Source organism: Hyperolius riggenbachi, chromosome 2 (genome assembly GCF_040937935.1).
Source record: "Hyperolius riggenbachi isolate aHypRig1 chromosome 2, aHypRig1.pri, whole genome shotgun sequence".
NCBI lineage: Eukaryota > Metazoa > Chordata > Amphibia > Anura > Hyperoliidae > Hyperolius > Hyperolius riggenbachi.
This window is the reverse complement of record NC_090647.1, coordinates 227,262,160-227,272,845: the sequence shown is the minus strand read 5'-3', so window position 1 is coordinate 227,272,845 and position 10,686 is coordinate 227,262,160.

Here is a 10,686-nt window from a genome sequence, read left to right as displayed (position 1 = left end):
ACGCTGTGATCTTTTGTATTGATGTAGACAGCTGCCATTGTCTTCAGTGAATGGACCAGTCCCCTTCAATAGGCAAGGAAGCTTTTTGATGTCTGGTAGGATACAATCTCACCTATTGAATTCTGCAGACTTCAAGAAGCTAAAACAGGAACCCCTTTGAAGTTTGCATATCACAAGAAAGATTATGACAAGCGTTCGGTGATGTCACAAACGAGGAAACTGCATTAGTTCCTGGGGGCTGGACATTAAATGCCCCAGGGGACACTTCAGACTATTTAAGCTGACCCAGGACAGCCACCGGTATCTGCTCTTGGAGTTAGCGCATAGCTAGAGTTGATCTCGACTTCTGGTCGAACAAGCGGCATGCTCCTGCCGACAACGTTGAGACCTTCAAGTTGGTAACGTTTTTTTAATCCCCATTTTTATTTTTACGCAAATATCCGTGTGTGTTATCTTTGTAACTCTTAATTTTGTAACTTTTTTACTTTGTCTTTTTGTAATCTTTTGTATATATTAAGTTCTGCATTGTTCTATGTTTTTATGGAATATTAAATCATTATTTAATAAGCTTGACTTCTGCTGTACTAAACTAACACTCATAGCCTAAAAGAGACTGAAGTGTAACCGTGTATAAGTTCATGCCTAATTGTACGCTTGAGCAACACTACCGTATGAAATTGTAATTGCATTGTGTGTGGGGGGCGTTTGTCATATGTTGGCCTAAGCGCGCAGCTGACCCAACGTACGAACAACGCCAGTGCGAGTAGCGACAGCAGAGTGGCTAGCAGTATCGTTCGGAATGACTGTTAGTGGGTCTTTGCTTCACGACAGTGTAAGATTGCAACTGTGTGTGTGTGTGGGTGCGTGGCGTTCCCGTATTTGGCCTAAGTGCAAAGCTGACCCGAATACGAAAACGCGGAGTGCGCGCTGAGGACTCAACAGCAGAGTGGAAGTGTCTAGCGAACAGCTAGTGGTGGCAGTGAGAGGTGTTCTGAGGGGTCCCAGCCTTGTTTTAGCTTGAATAAGGCTGTTCCCCGCTTAATCTGGTCAAACCCGCAGTCGGGAACCGTATACGCAGGCGTGCCGCGGGCCGGTTCCTGACATAATTGGCTGGCAGTGGTGGCATCGTTTAGTACATTAGTACGCAGTTTAGCTCGCTATTCTGAGTACTAAAGGCTGGAAGCTTGCTAGAAGCAACTAGCCTACAGAAGTCTACTCAGTGCAGAATCTATATACGTTTTTCTTTGTTCAAAGATACACACTTGGTGTTTTGCTTTCCCTTCCCCCCTTTTTTGTTTCTTTTTATTTTTTGCAACATGATGGCTCAGAAAGCATCCAGCTATGCAAGGCAAAACAAAGAGATACTACTCAACCTTTGTGAGCACAAAGGCATCGAGACGGTGAGCGGCCAGACTAAGGAGCAGTTAGTTCGTGCGCTCGAGGAGTATGATGAGGCAGAGCGAGCCCGTGCTTCAACGTCAGCGGATGCAGCTCACGAAACGCCAGAGGAGGAATCGCTCCCGCCACAGAATGCGAGTGGAGACGATGTCCTGGATGATCCACCGAACACGGAGATGCCATCTCTGGAAGCTGATCTACAGCTACTGAACTCGGCTGATCCTGAACTGTGCCTAAAGCTGATCCTACTGCACCGACAGGCAGAGGAGGGAAGAGCTGAACGGCGACACTAAGCCGAGCGGGAACAAGCTGCACAGCGACTCCAGGCCGAGAGGGAAAGAGCTGAACGGCAACACCAGCTGGAGCTGGCTAAACTTCAGCAGCAGAACCGGTCTGCTGGACCAGCAGAACGCGAAGGTGAGCGAGTCCACAGAATCCCCCTGGATAAGTTCCCCGCTATGGACAAGGACTCTGACATAGACACTTTCCTACAGGGGTTTGAAAGGACTTGTCGGCAGTATGGGGTGCCCCGTGAGCAGTGGGCACGATACGTCACACCAGGGCTGAGAGGCAAGGCCCTGGAGGCGTTTGTCAGTCTCCCCCAGGAGGAAGAAACAGACTTTGAGGCAATTAAGAAAGCCATTATTGCGCGATACCACCTCACGCCAGAGGTGTATCGCAAACGTTTCAGGACAGTGCAGCGAGGTCCTAATGACAGTTACCTGGATCATGCTTGCAACCTGCGCACTGCCTTCCAGCAGTGGCTAAAGGGACTATCAGTTAAAACCTTGGATGCCCTGCAGGAGCTGATGATAAAAGACCAGTTCCTACACACCTGTCCTGTGGAGGTCCGGCTGTTTGTGCTGGATCGAGAACCAAAGACAGTGGATGAGGCTGCGGAAATGGCCGATTCCTACACCGCCCATAGAGCACCTGAGTCCCGGAGGACTACTACGCCCAGCTGGAGGGGAGAACAGAGTGCTAAACCTGTGTCACCCAGCACCCAGAGGAGGCAAGCACCGCTGTCTCCTGGATTCAGGCAACCAACCCCTGACACTCGGAAATGCTTTGTATGTGACAGGGTGGGTCATATCAGCACGACTTGCCCAGAGAGGAAGAGGGAGGCCCCAAAATCCAGTGAGGCCTCAACCCCCCGTGAAGTCCCAACTGCTCTGTGCGCTACCAGGAATGCCACTGGCTATGCAGAGAATCTGCAGCTTGTCACGGTTGGGGGTACAGTTGCCACCGGGCTGAGAGACACTGGAGCAGAAGTGACTCTCATACATCCCAGCTTGTGAACCCAGAACAGTACATACCTGGGAAAATGATTGCTGTCAGAGGAATTGGGGGTGTCACCCCAGCCATACCCACCACTTTGGTCCACCTGGATTGGGGGGCCAGCAGCGGACTGAAAGAAGTTGGGGTAACTGACAAAATCTCCACCAACGTTTTGCTGGGTACTGACCTGGGACCGTTAGTAGCCCGGTATGAGCCTAATCCAACCCCTGTGGGGCCTGCATCCCCAGCCGAAGTTCAGGACTCTTGCAAGGTACTGTGTGATAATGCTGTGCAAGTGGGGAATGCTGGCGAGGCCCCAGGGGCTATGGACTGTGTACTAGGAGCCAGCCCTAGTGATTCTTCAGTGCCTAGGCCTGGAGTGGGACCTGTTGACACAGAGAATGCAGAAACTGATGATGTAATTTATGACGCACGGACTATCGAGGCGATCGATGCAGGAACTGTTGATGATAATTGTGAAGTGCTGAGTAGCAATGTGTGTAATGATACAGATGATGTGGATGTTTTATGTGATGTTCTAAATGTCAATATGTATAAGACGGATAATGTTGATATCATATGTGTTGTGCTACATAATGATGCTTGTCCTGTGGACACTCCGTCGGCTGCAGGAGTAACCAGCAATGGTCGCTGGGCTGCAGCAGGTGGACTGTCCACTGAAGGGGCAGACAGCAACAGGCCAGATCTTCCTCCTTCAGATGTTTTCAATAGAGTTGGGCCGAACCTCCGATTTTAGGTTCGCGAACCTGGTTCGCGAACTTTCGCGGAAGGTTCGGTTTGCGTTAAAGTTCGCGAACTGCAATAGACTTCAATGGGGATGCGAACTTTGAAAAAAAAAATTTATGCTGGCCACAAAAGTGATGGAAAAGATGTTTCAAGGGGTCTAACACCTGGAGGGGGGCATGGCGGAGTGGGATACACGCCAAAAGTCCCCGGGAAAAATCTGGATTTGACGCAAAGCAGCGTTTTAAGGGCAGAAATCATATTGAATGCTAAATGACAGGCCTAAAGTGCTTTAAAACATCTTGCATGTGTATACATCAATCAGGTAGTGTAATTAAGGTACTGCTTCACACTGACACACCAAACTGTTCACTGAACAGAACAGGTATACAGTGGCGGGTTCACTGAACAGAACAGGTATGCAGTGGCGAGTTCACTGAACAGAACAGGTATGCAGTGGCGGGTTCACTGAACAGAACAGATATACAGTGGCGGGTTCACTGAACAGAACAGGTATACAGTGGCGGGTTCACTGAACAGAACAGGTATGCAGTGGCGGGTTCACTGAACAGTACAGGTATGCAGTGGCAGGTTCACTGAACAGGTATGCAGTGGTGGGTTCACAGTACAGGTATGCAGTGGTGGGTTCACAGAACAGGTATGCAGTGGTGGGTTCACAGTACAGGTATGCAGTGGTGGGTTCACAGTACAGGTATGCAATGGTGGGTTCACAGAACAGGTATGCAGTGGTGGGTTCACAGAACAGGTATGCAGTGGCAGGTTCACTGAACAGGTATGCAGTGGTGGGTTCACAGAACAGGTATGCAGTGGTGGGTTCACAGAACAGGTATGCAGTGGCAGGTTTACTGAACAGGTATGCAGTGGTGGGTTCACTGAACAGGTATGCAGTGGTGGGTTCACAGAACAGGTATGCAGTGGTGGGTTCACAGAACAGGTATGCAGTGGTGGATTCACAGAACAGGTATGCAGTGGTGGGTTCACAGAACAGGTATGCAGTGGTGGGTTCACAGAACAGGTATGCAGTGGTGGGTTCACAGTACAGGTATGCAGTGGTGGGTTCACAGTACAGGTATGCAGTGGTGGGTTCACAGAACAGGTATGCAGTGGTGGGTTCACAGTACAGGTATGCAGTGGTGGGTTCACAGTACAGGTATGCAATGGTGGGTTCACAGAACAGGTATGCAGTGGCGGGTTCACAGAACAGGTATGCAGTGGCAGGTTCACTGAACAGGTATGCAGTGGTGGGTTCACAGAACAGGTATGCAGTGGTGGGTTCACAGAACAGGTATGCAGTGGCAGGTTCACTGAACAGGTATGCAGTGGTGGGTTCACTGAACAGGTATGCAGTGGTGGGTTCACAGAACAGGTATGCAGTGGTGGGTTCACAGAACAGGTATGCAGTGGTGGGTTCACAGAACAGGTATGCAGTGGTGGGTTCACAGAACAGGTATGCAGTGGTGGGTTCACAGAACAGGTATGCAGTGGTGGGTTCACAGAACAGGTATGCAGTGGTGGGTTCACAGAACAGGTATGCAGTGGTGGGTTCACAGTACAGGTATGCAGTGGTGGGTTCACAGAACAGGTATGCAGCCAGGGACAAGCTAAGCCTAACTAATCTTTCCCTATGAGAGACAGTGCAGCAGCTCGCCCTACTCTCACTAATGCAGGCAGGCAGTGGCACACGAGTGACCGTAATGGCCGCCGCTGCCTGCCTTATATAAGGGGGGTGGGGCTCCAGGGGCTAGTGTAGCCTAATTGGCTACACTGGGCCTGCTGACTGTGATGTAGAGGGTCAAAGTTGACCGTCATGGTGCATTATGGGGCGAACCGAACTTCCGCAAAAGTTCGCCTGCGGGACGCGAACGCGAACCACGGAAGTTCGCATGGAACCGTTCGCAGGCGAACCGTTCGGCCAAACTCTAGTTTTCAAGACCAAAGGTGATGTGGGGTATGATATGTGTAATGTGGGCGCTCCCTCCGCTGCCGTGGTAACCCGCAGCGCTAGCGAGTCTACAGCAGAGGGACTGTCCCCTGAAGTGACAAATGTTGCTGGGTCAGCAACATCCACTTCGGAACCTGGCCCTGAGGGCCCAGGAGCCTCTCCGTCTGCAGCTTTCCTGGAATGTGTGACAGGCAGCACTGAGCTCTCTGGGGCTGTTCGATTTGACAGCACCCTGGAAGAGCTCAGGGGGCTAGCCAGCAGGTCACCAGCTGGGAGGGGCGGGCTGAGAGGGTTCTGGGAAGTTATTCCCTCGGAGCTGTCCGAAGTGGAGGAGGCAGCCCGGCAGAGAATCGTTCCCCAAAGGGACCGAGAGATAGCTCCTGCCACTATAGAGAAAGTGCGTCTAGCGACGGTTGGAACCCTCCCCCAGCTGCAGCACTGTCTCTATGGTCGCGAATTCACGGTCGTCACTGACCCACATTCCCCTGGTTGGTTACGTCAGGTTGCCAAGGGCAACGACACATTGCAGCAACCTGACCTAGCTTTCCAGTCGTGTAACTTGGAGCTAACTGACAGGTGGGGAACCCTCCTGAGGATGCTAAAGGGTTACCCCACCCGGCCAGGCCGTCAATGTAGGCTTTGGCAGGATGATTCGTTAGAATCACCTGCCAGCGCTATCTGGAAGGGGAGCAATCATGGGAATGCTGATGGGCTGTCCCGTCAAGCAGAACCAACAGTGTAGGTGCAGGCAGGATGAACTGGGAAGATCATCTGCCTTGCACCAAGTTAACGGCGGAGGTGTGGAGATATATTGAGGTGCTGATGATATTAGGGAGTACAGAAACCTATTCTATCATTTTTATGTCTGCTGTATATCTTTCAGAGGTGGAGGTCAGCCAGTATGGCCTGAAGATATTGGCAGCTAGCTTCATGGACTATTAATGTGATTGTGTGTGGTGTCAATAGACAGACAAAAGGGAACCTCATTAACTGTTTCTGGCTGTCCAGAGGAACTGTACGCTGTGATCTTTTGTATTGATGTAGACAGCTGCCATTGTCTTCAGTGAATGGACCAGTCCCCTTCAATAGGCAAGGAAGCTTTTTGATGTCTGGTAGGATACAATCTCACCTATTGAATTCTGCAGACTTCAAGAAGCTAAAACAGGAACCCCTTTGAAGTTTGCGTATCACAAGAAAGATTATGACAAGCGTTCGGTGATGTCACAAACGAGGAAACTGCATTAGTTCCTGGGGGCTGGACATTAAATGCCCCAGGGGACACTTCAGACTATTTAAGCTGACCCAGGACAGCCACCGGTATCTGCTCTTGGAGTTAGCGCATAGCTAGAGTTGATCTCGACTTCTGGTCGAACAAGGGGCATGCTCCTGCCGACAACGTTGAGACCTTCAAGTTGGTAACGTTTTTTAATCCCCATTTTTATTTTTACGCAAATATCCGTGTGTGTTATCTTTGTAACTCTTAATTTTGTAACTTTTTTACTTTGTCTTTTTGTAATCTTTTGTATATATTAAGTTCTGCATTGTTCTATGTTTTTATGGAATATTAAATCATTATTTAATAAGCTTGACTTCTGCTGTACTAAACTAACACTCATAGCCTAAAAGAGACTGAAGTGTAACCGTGTATAAGTTCATGCCTAATTGTACGCTTGAGCAACACTACCGTATGAAATTGTAATTGCATTGTGTGTGGGGGGCGTTTGTCATACGTTGGCCTAAGCGCGCAGCTGACCCAACGTACGAACAACGCCAGTGCGAGTAGCGACAGCAGAGTGGCTAACAGTATAGTTCGGAACGACTGTTAGTGGGTCTTTGCTTCACGACAGTGTAAGATTGCAACTGTGTGTGTGTGTGGGTGCGTGGCGTTCCCGTATTTGGCCTAAGCGCAAAGCTGACCCGAATACGAAAACGCGTAGTGCACGCTGAGCACTCAACAGCAGAGTGGAAGTGTCTAGCGAACAGCTAGTGGTGGCAGTGAGAGGTGTTCTGAGGGGTCCCAGCCTTGTTTTAGCTTGAATAAGGCTGTTCCCCGCTTAATCTGGTCAAACCCGCAGTCGGGAACCGTATACGCAGGCGTGTCGCGGGCCGGTTTCTGACAACACGGTTCGTTTTTTAGGTGATTAGATGGTTCTATAGATAATTTCCGATAATTTCTGCTCAATTTCTGATAGAAGTGAATGGAAAAAAGATAAGAAAAAACGAGCGGAAGATAATACAATAGACTGCAGAATCGAGCGGCAAAAACGATCGAGAGGAGAAACGCACGGCAGAAACGAACTGTGTATTCCCAGCATTACATTTGGGATGAGGCTGTGATGTTTGTGTGCTGTGTCTCTTTTTCTCCAAACATAGTGTTGTGTGTTTCTTCCAAAGAACTTAACTCTAGTTTCATCTGTCCACAGAATATTTTGCCAGTACTGCTGTGAAACATCCAGGTGCTCTTTTGTAAACTTTAAACGTGCAGCAATGTTTTTTTTTTTTTGGACAGCAGTGGCTTCCCCTGTAATATCCTTCCATGAACTCTATTCTTGTTTAGTGTTTTATGTATCATAGATTATCTAACAGAGATGTTAGCATATTTCTGAGACTTTTGTAAGTCGTTAGCTGACACTCTAGGATTTTTCCTCCCCTAATTGAGCATTCTGCTCTGTGCTCTTACAGTCATCTTTACAGGACAGCCACTCCTAGGGAGAGTAGCAGCAGTGCTGAACTTTCTCCATTTATAGACAGTTTGTCTTAGAGATACTTTTTTAACCCTTTAGCTTTATGCAAGTCAACAATTCTTAATCATAGGTCTTCTGAGAGCTCTTTTGTGTGAGGCATCATTTACATCAGGCAATGCTTCTTAAGAAAAGCAAGCCCAAAACTGGTGTGTGTTTTTTATAAGGCAGGGCAGCTGTAACCAACACCTCCAATCTCATCTCATTGATTGGACTCCAGCTGGCTGACACCTCACTCCAATTAGCTCTTGGAGATGTCATTAGTCTAGGGGTTCATATAACTTTTCCACCTGCACTGTGAATGTTTGCATGGTGTGTTTAAGAAAATCATGGAAACATTTAATTATTTGTGTGGTATAAGCTTAAGCAGACTGTGATTGTCTATTGTTATAACTTAGATGAAGATCAGATCACATTTTATGACCAGTTTGTGTAGAAATCCATATAATTCCAAAGGGTTCACATACTTTTGATTGTTACTGTAAGTGTTGCAAATATATACGATTTTTTTTCTTCATACTCTTTTAAACACCCTGTGCATCCAGAACCTTTGATGTGTAGCTCAGATGCAGCCCTATAGAAGAACTTTAGCCCAGGATTGAGCATCACCCCAATCAGTAGCTAATACCCTTTTTCCCATGAGAAATCTTTACCTTTTCTCAAATAGATCATCAGGGACATATACATGGCTGATATTGTGGCAGAACCCCTCTCACAGTGTGATGTCAGGTCCATGGCCTGGGCTATGTCTTTTGCCTACCCCTATTGACCCTCACAGCTAAGGAGCACATCTTGCAAAGGTCATAAAACAAGTGTGGCCATCATAATCTTCACACCTATAACAAGTGTAGCCACAAAAACACTTGATCGTAAGGATGAAGTCCCTTATTGGAGGGAGTGAAGTAGGGGTGCATATTATGTCGGCGCCGCTCAGTTCGGCACGGGGAGAGCTGAATGACGGCTTTCCACACTGCCGCTACACTTCGAGGCAGCGTTAAATACTATTCCCCCTCAGAGTTGTCGCAACTCGGAGGGAGATGTAATTCAGGGTCTGGCAGCTGCCAGAGCCCCGAATTATCACTACGTGGGGGGCACATTATAGCACTGCTGCTATGACGGCGCCCAGTTTCAGTGCTCGGCTCTCAGAGCTGCGTGCCAAAATTAACTGATCCGGTGAAGTAGTCGCTCTGGGCCCCCCTGACTTGCAGAGGTTTCTTCTCTGTAGTTATGTCCCTGTATTTGAAACAAAGCAGGTTATTTCGGAGCGCGACGCTGAGCGCCGAAGCTGGGCGCTGTCATAGCAGCAATGCTATGCTGTGCGCCCTGCGTAATGGTAATTCGGGGCTCCAGCGATCGCCAGACCCCAAATTACATCTCCCTCCGAGTTGCGACAACTTGGAGGTGGAATAGTATTTAACGACGCCTTGGAGTTTAGCGGCAGCAGGGAGAGCTGTCATTTTGCTCTCCCTGTGCCAAACTGAGCAGCGCCAAAACAATATGTACTCATTTGAACTATGTGAAAGCACTCATGTGAGTGACATATTTAAAGAGCAACCATAACAACATATGCTAGAATGAAATGATTCAGGTTACCCACTGTCACAGGAGCCCTAGTGGACGGAACGCAATTTCGGTTTCAGCACACAGACCATGCAAACTGTGGTCGCAATCGGTGCACGGAAATCGACGGAATTTGGGCAGCAGCCCGACTAGAAGGGAGCCTCTGAGGTACGGTAATTACAACTTACACACTATTTCAGTGTATATCTGCCACCACCACTGGTATGGGCCAGTGGTCCCTACCGACTGACTGACTGATCCTGCAAATAAAACGGTTAAAACACGCTGTATTCTGTCTAGATCTCAACAATAGTAGCGACTCCCCAGAGACCTGAGTTCAGTTTCTGTGTATGGCTGTATAGCAGGTGTAGCGGAACAGTAAGCGACTTTGATAAAGTCTTTATTTACGTGCAATATAAATAATTAATATATACAGAAAATTATTAAGATCAACAATTATAGAAACATTAATAGCCAGTATGAAATAAAAAGGGAGAAAATACTTAGGATTTGTGGAAAGATGTCCTGTTGTGGGAACAACTTGTAGAGTTCCTTTTGTTTCAGTTCAAAGTTCAGAGTTCAGACCAGGTGGATGCCAGCATATCCTCAAGCTGCCACAGATGTGATCAAGATGGTGTTTCAAGGTGGAGGATTGAGGGAGGAGTCCCTCGCAAACACTTTTGACTGACCCCCATCTTTGGGTGGAGTCTCAGGTTCAGCCCAGGGGCTGGACAAGGGCGGTTAATCTCCTGGGTGGGTTTCCCATGCCCACCAAATATGACATTTGTCATATCTCGGCTTACGCTTCTCGCACACACATGACCATCACAGATTCATATTCCTCAGAATATGCCAGTTCATTTAATACCAAACTTGCTTAGGGTAGAGGATTCAGTTCCTGAGAAGTTTAATAACTGAGTTGTAGGGGCCCGGGGCCCCTACAACCCAGTTATTAAACTTCTCAGGTATCAAGTCTGGTATCAAGAGATTCAGCATGACCCT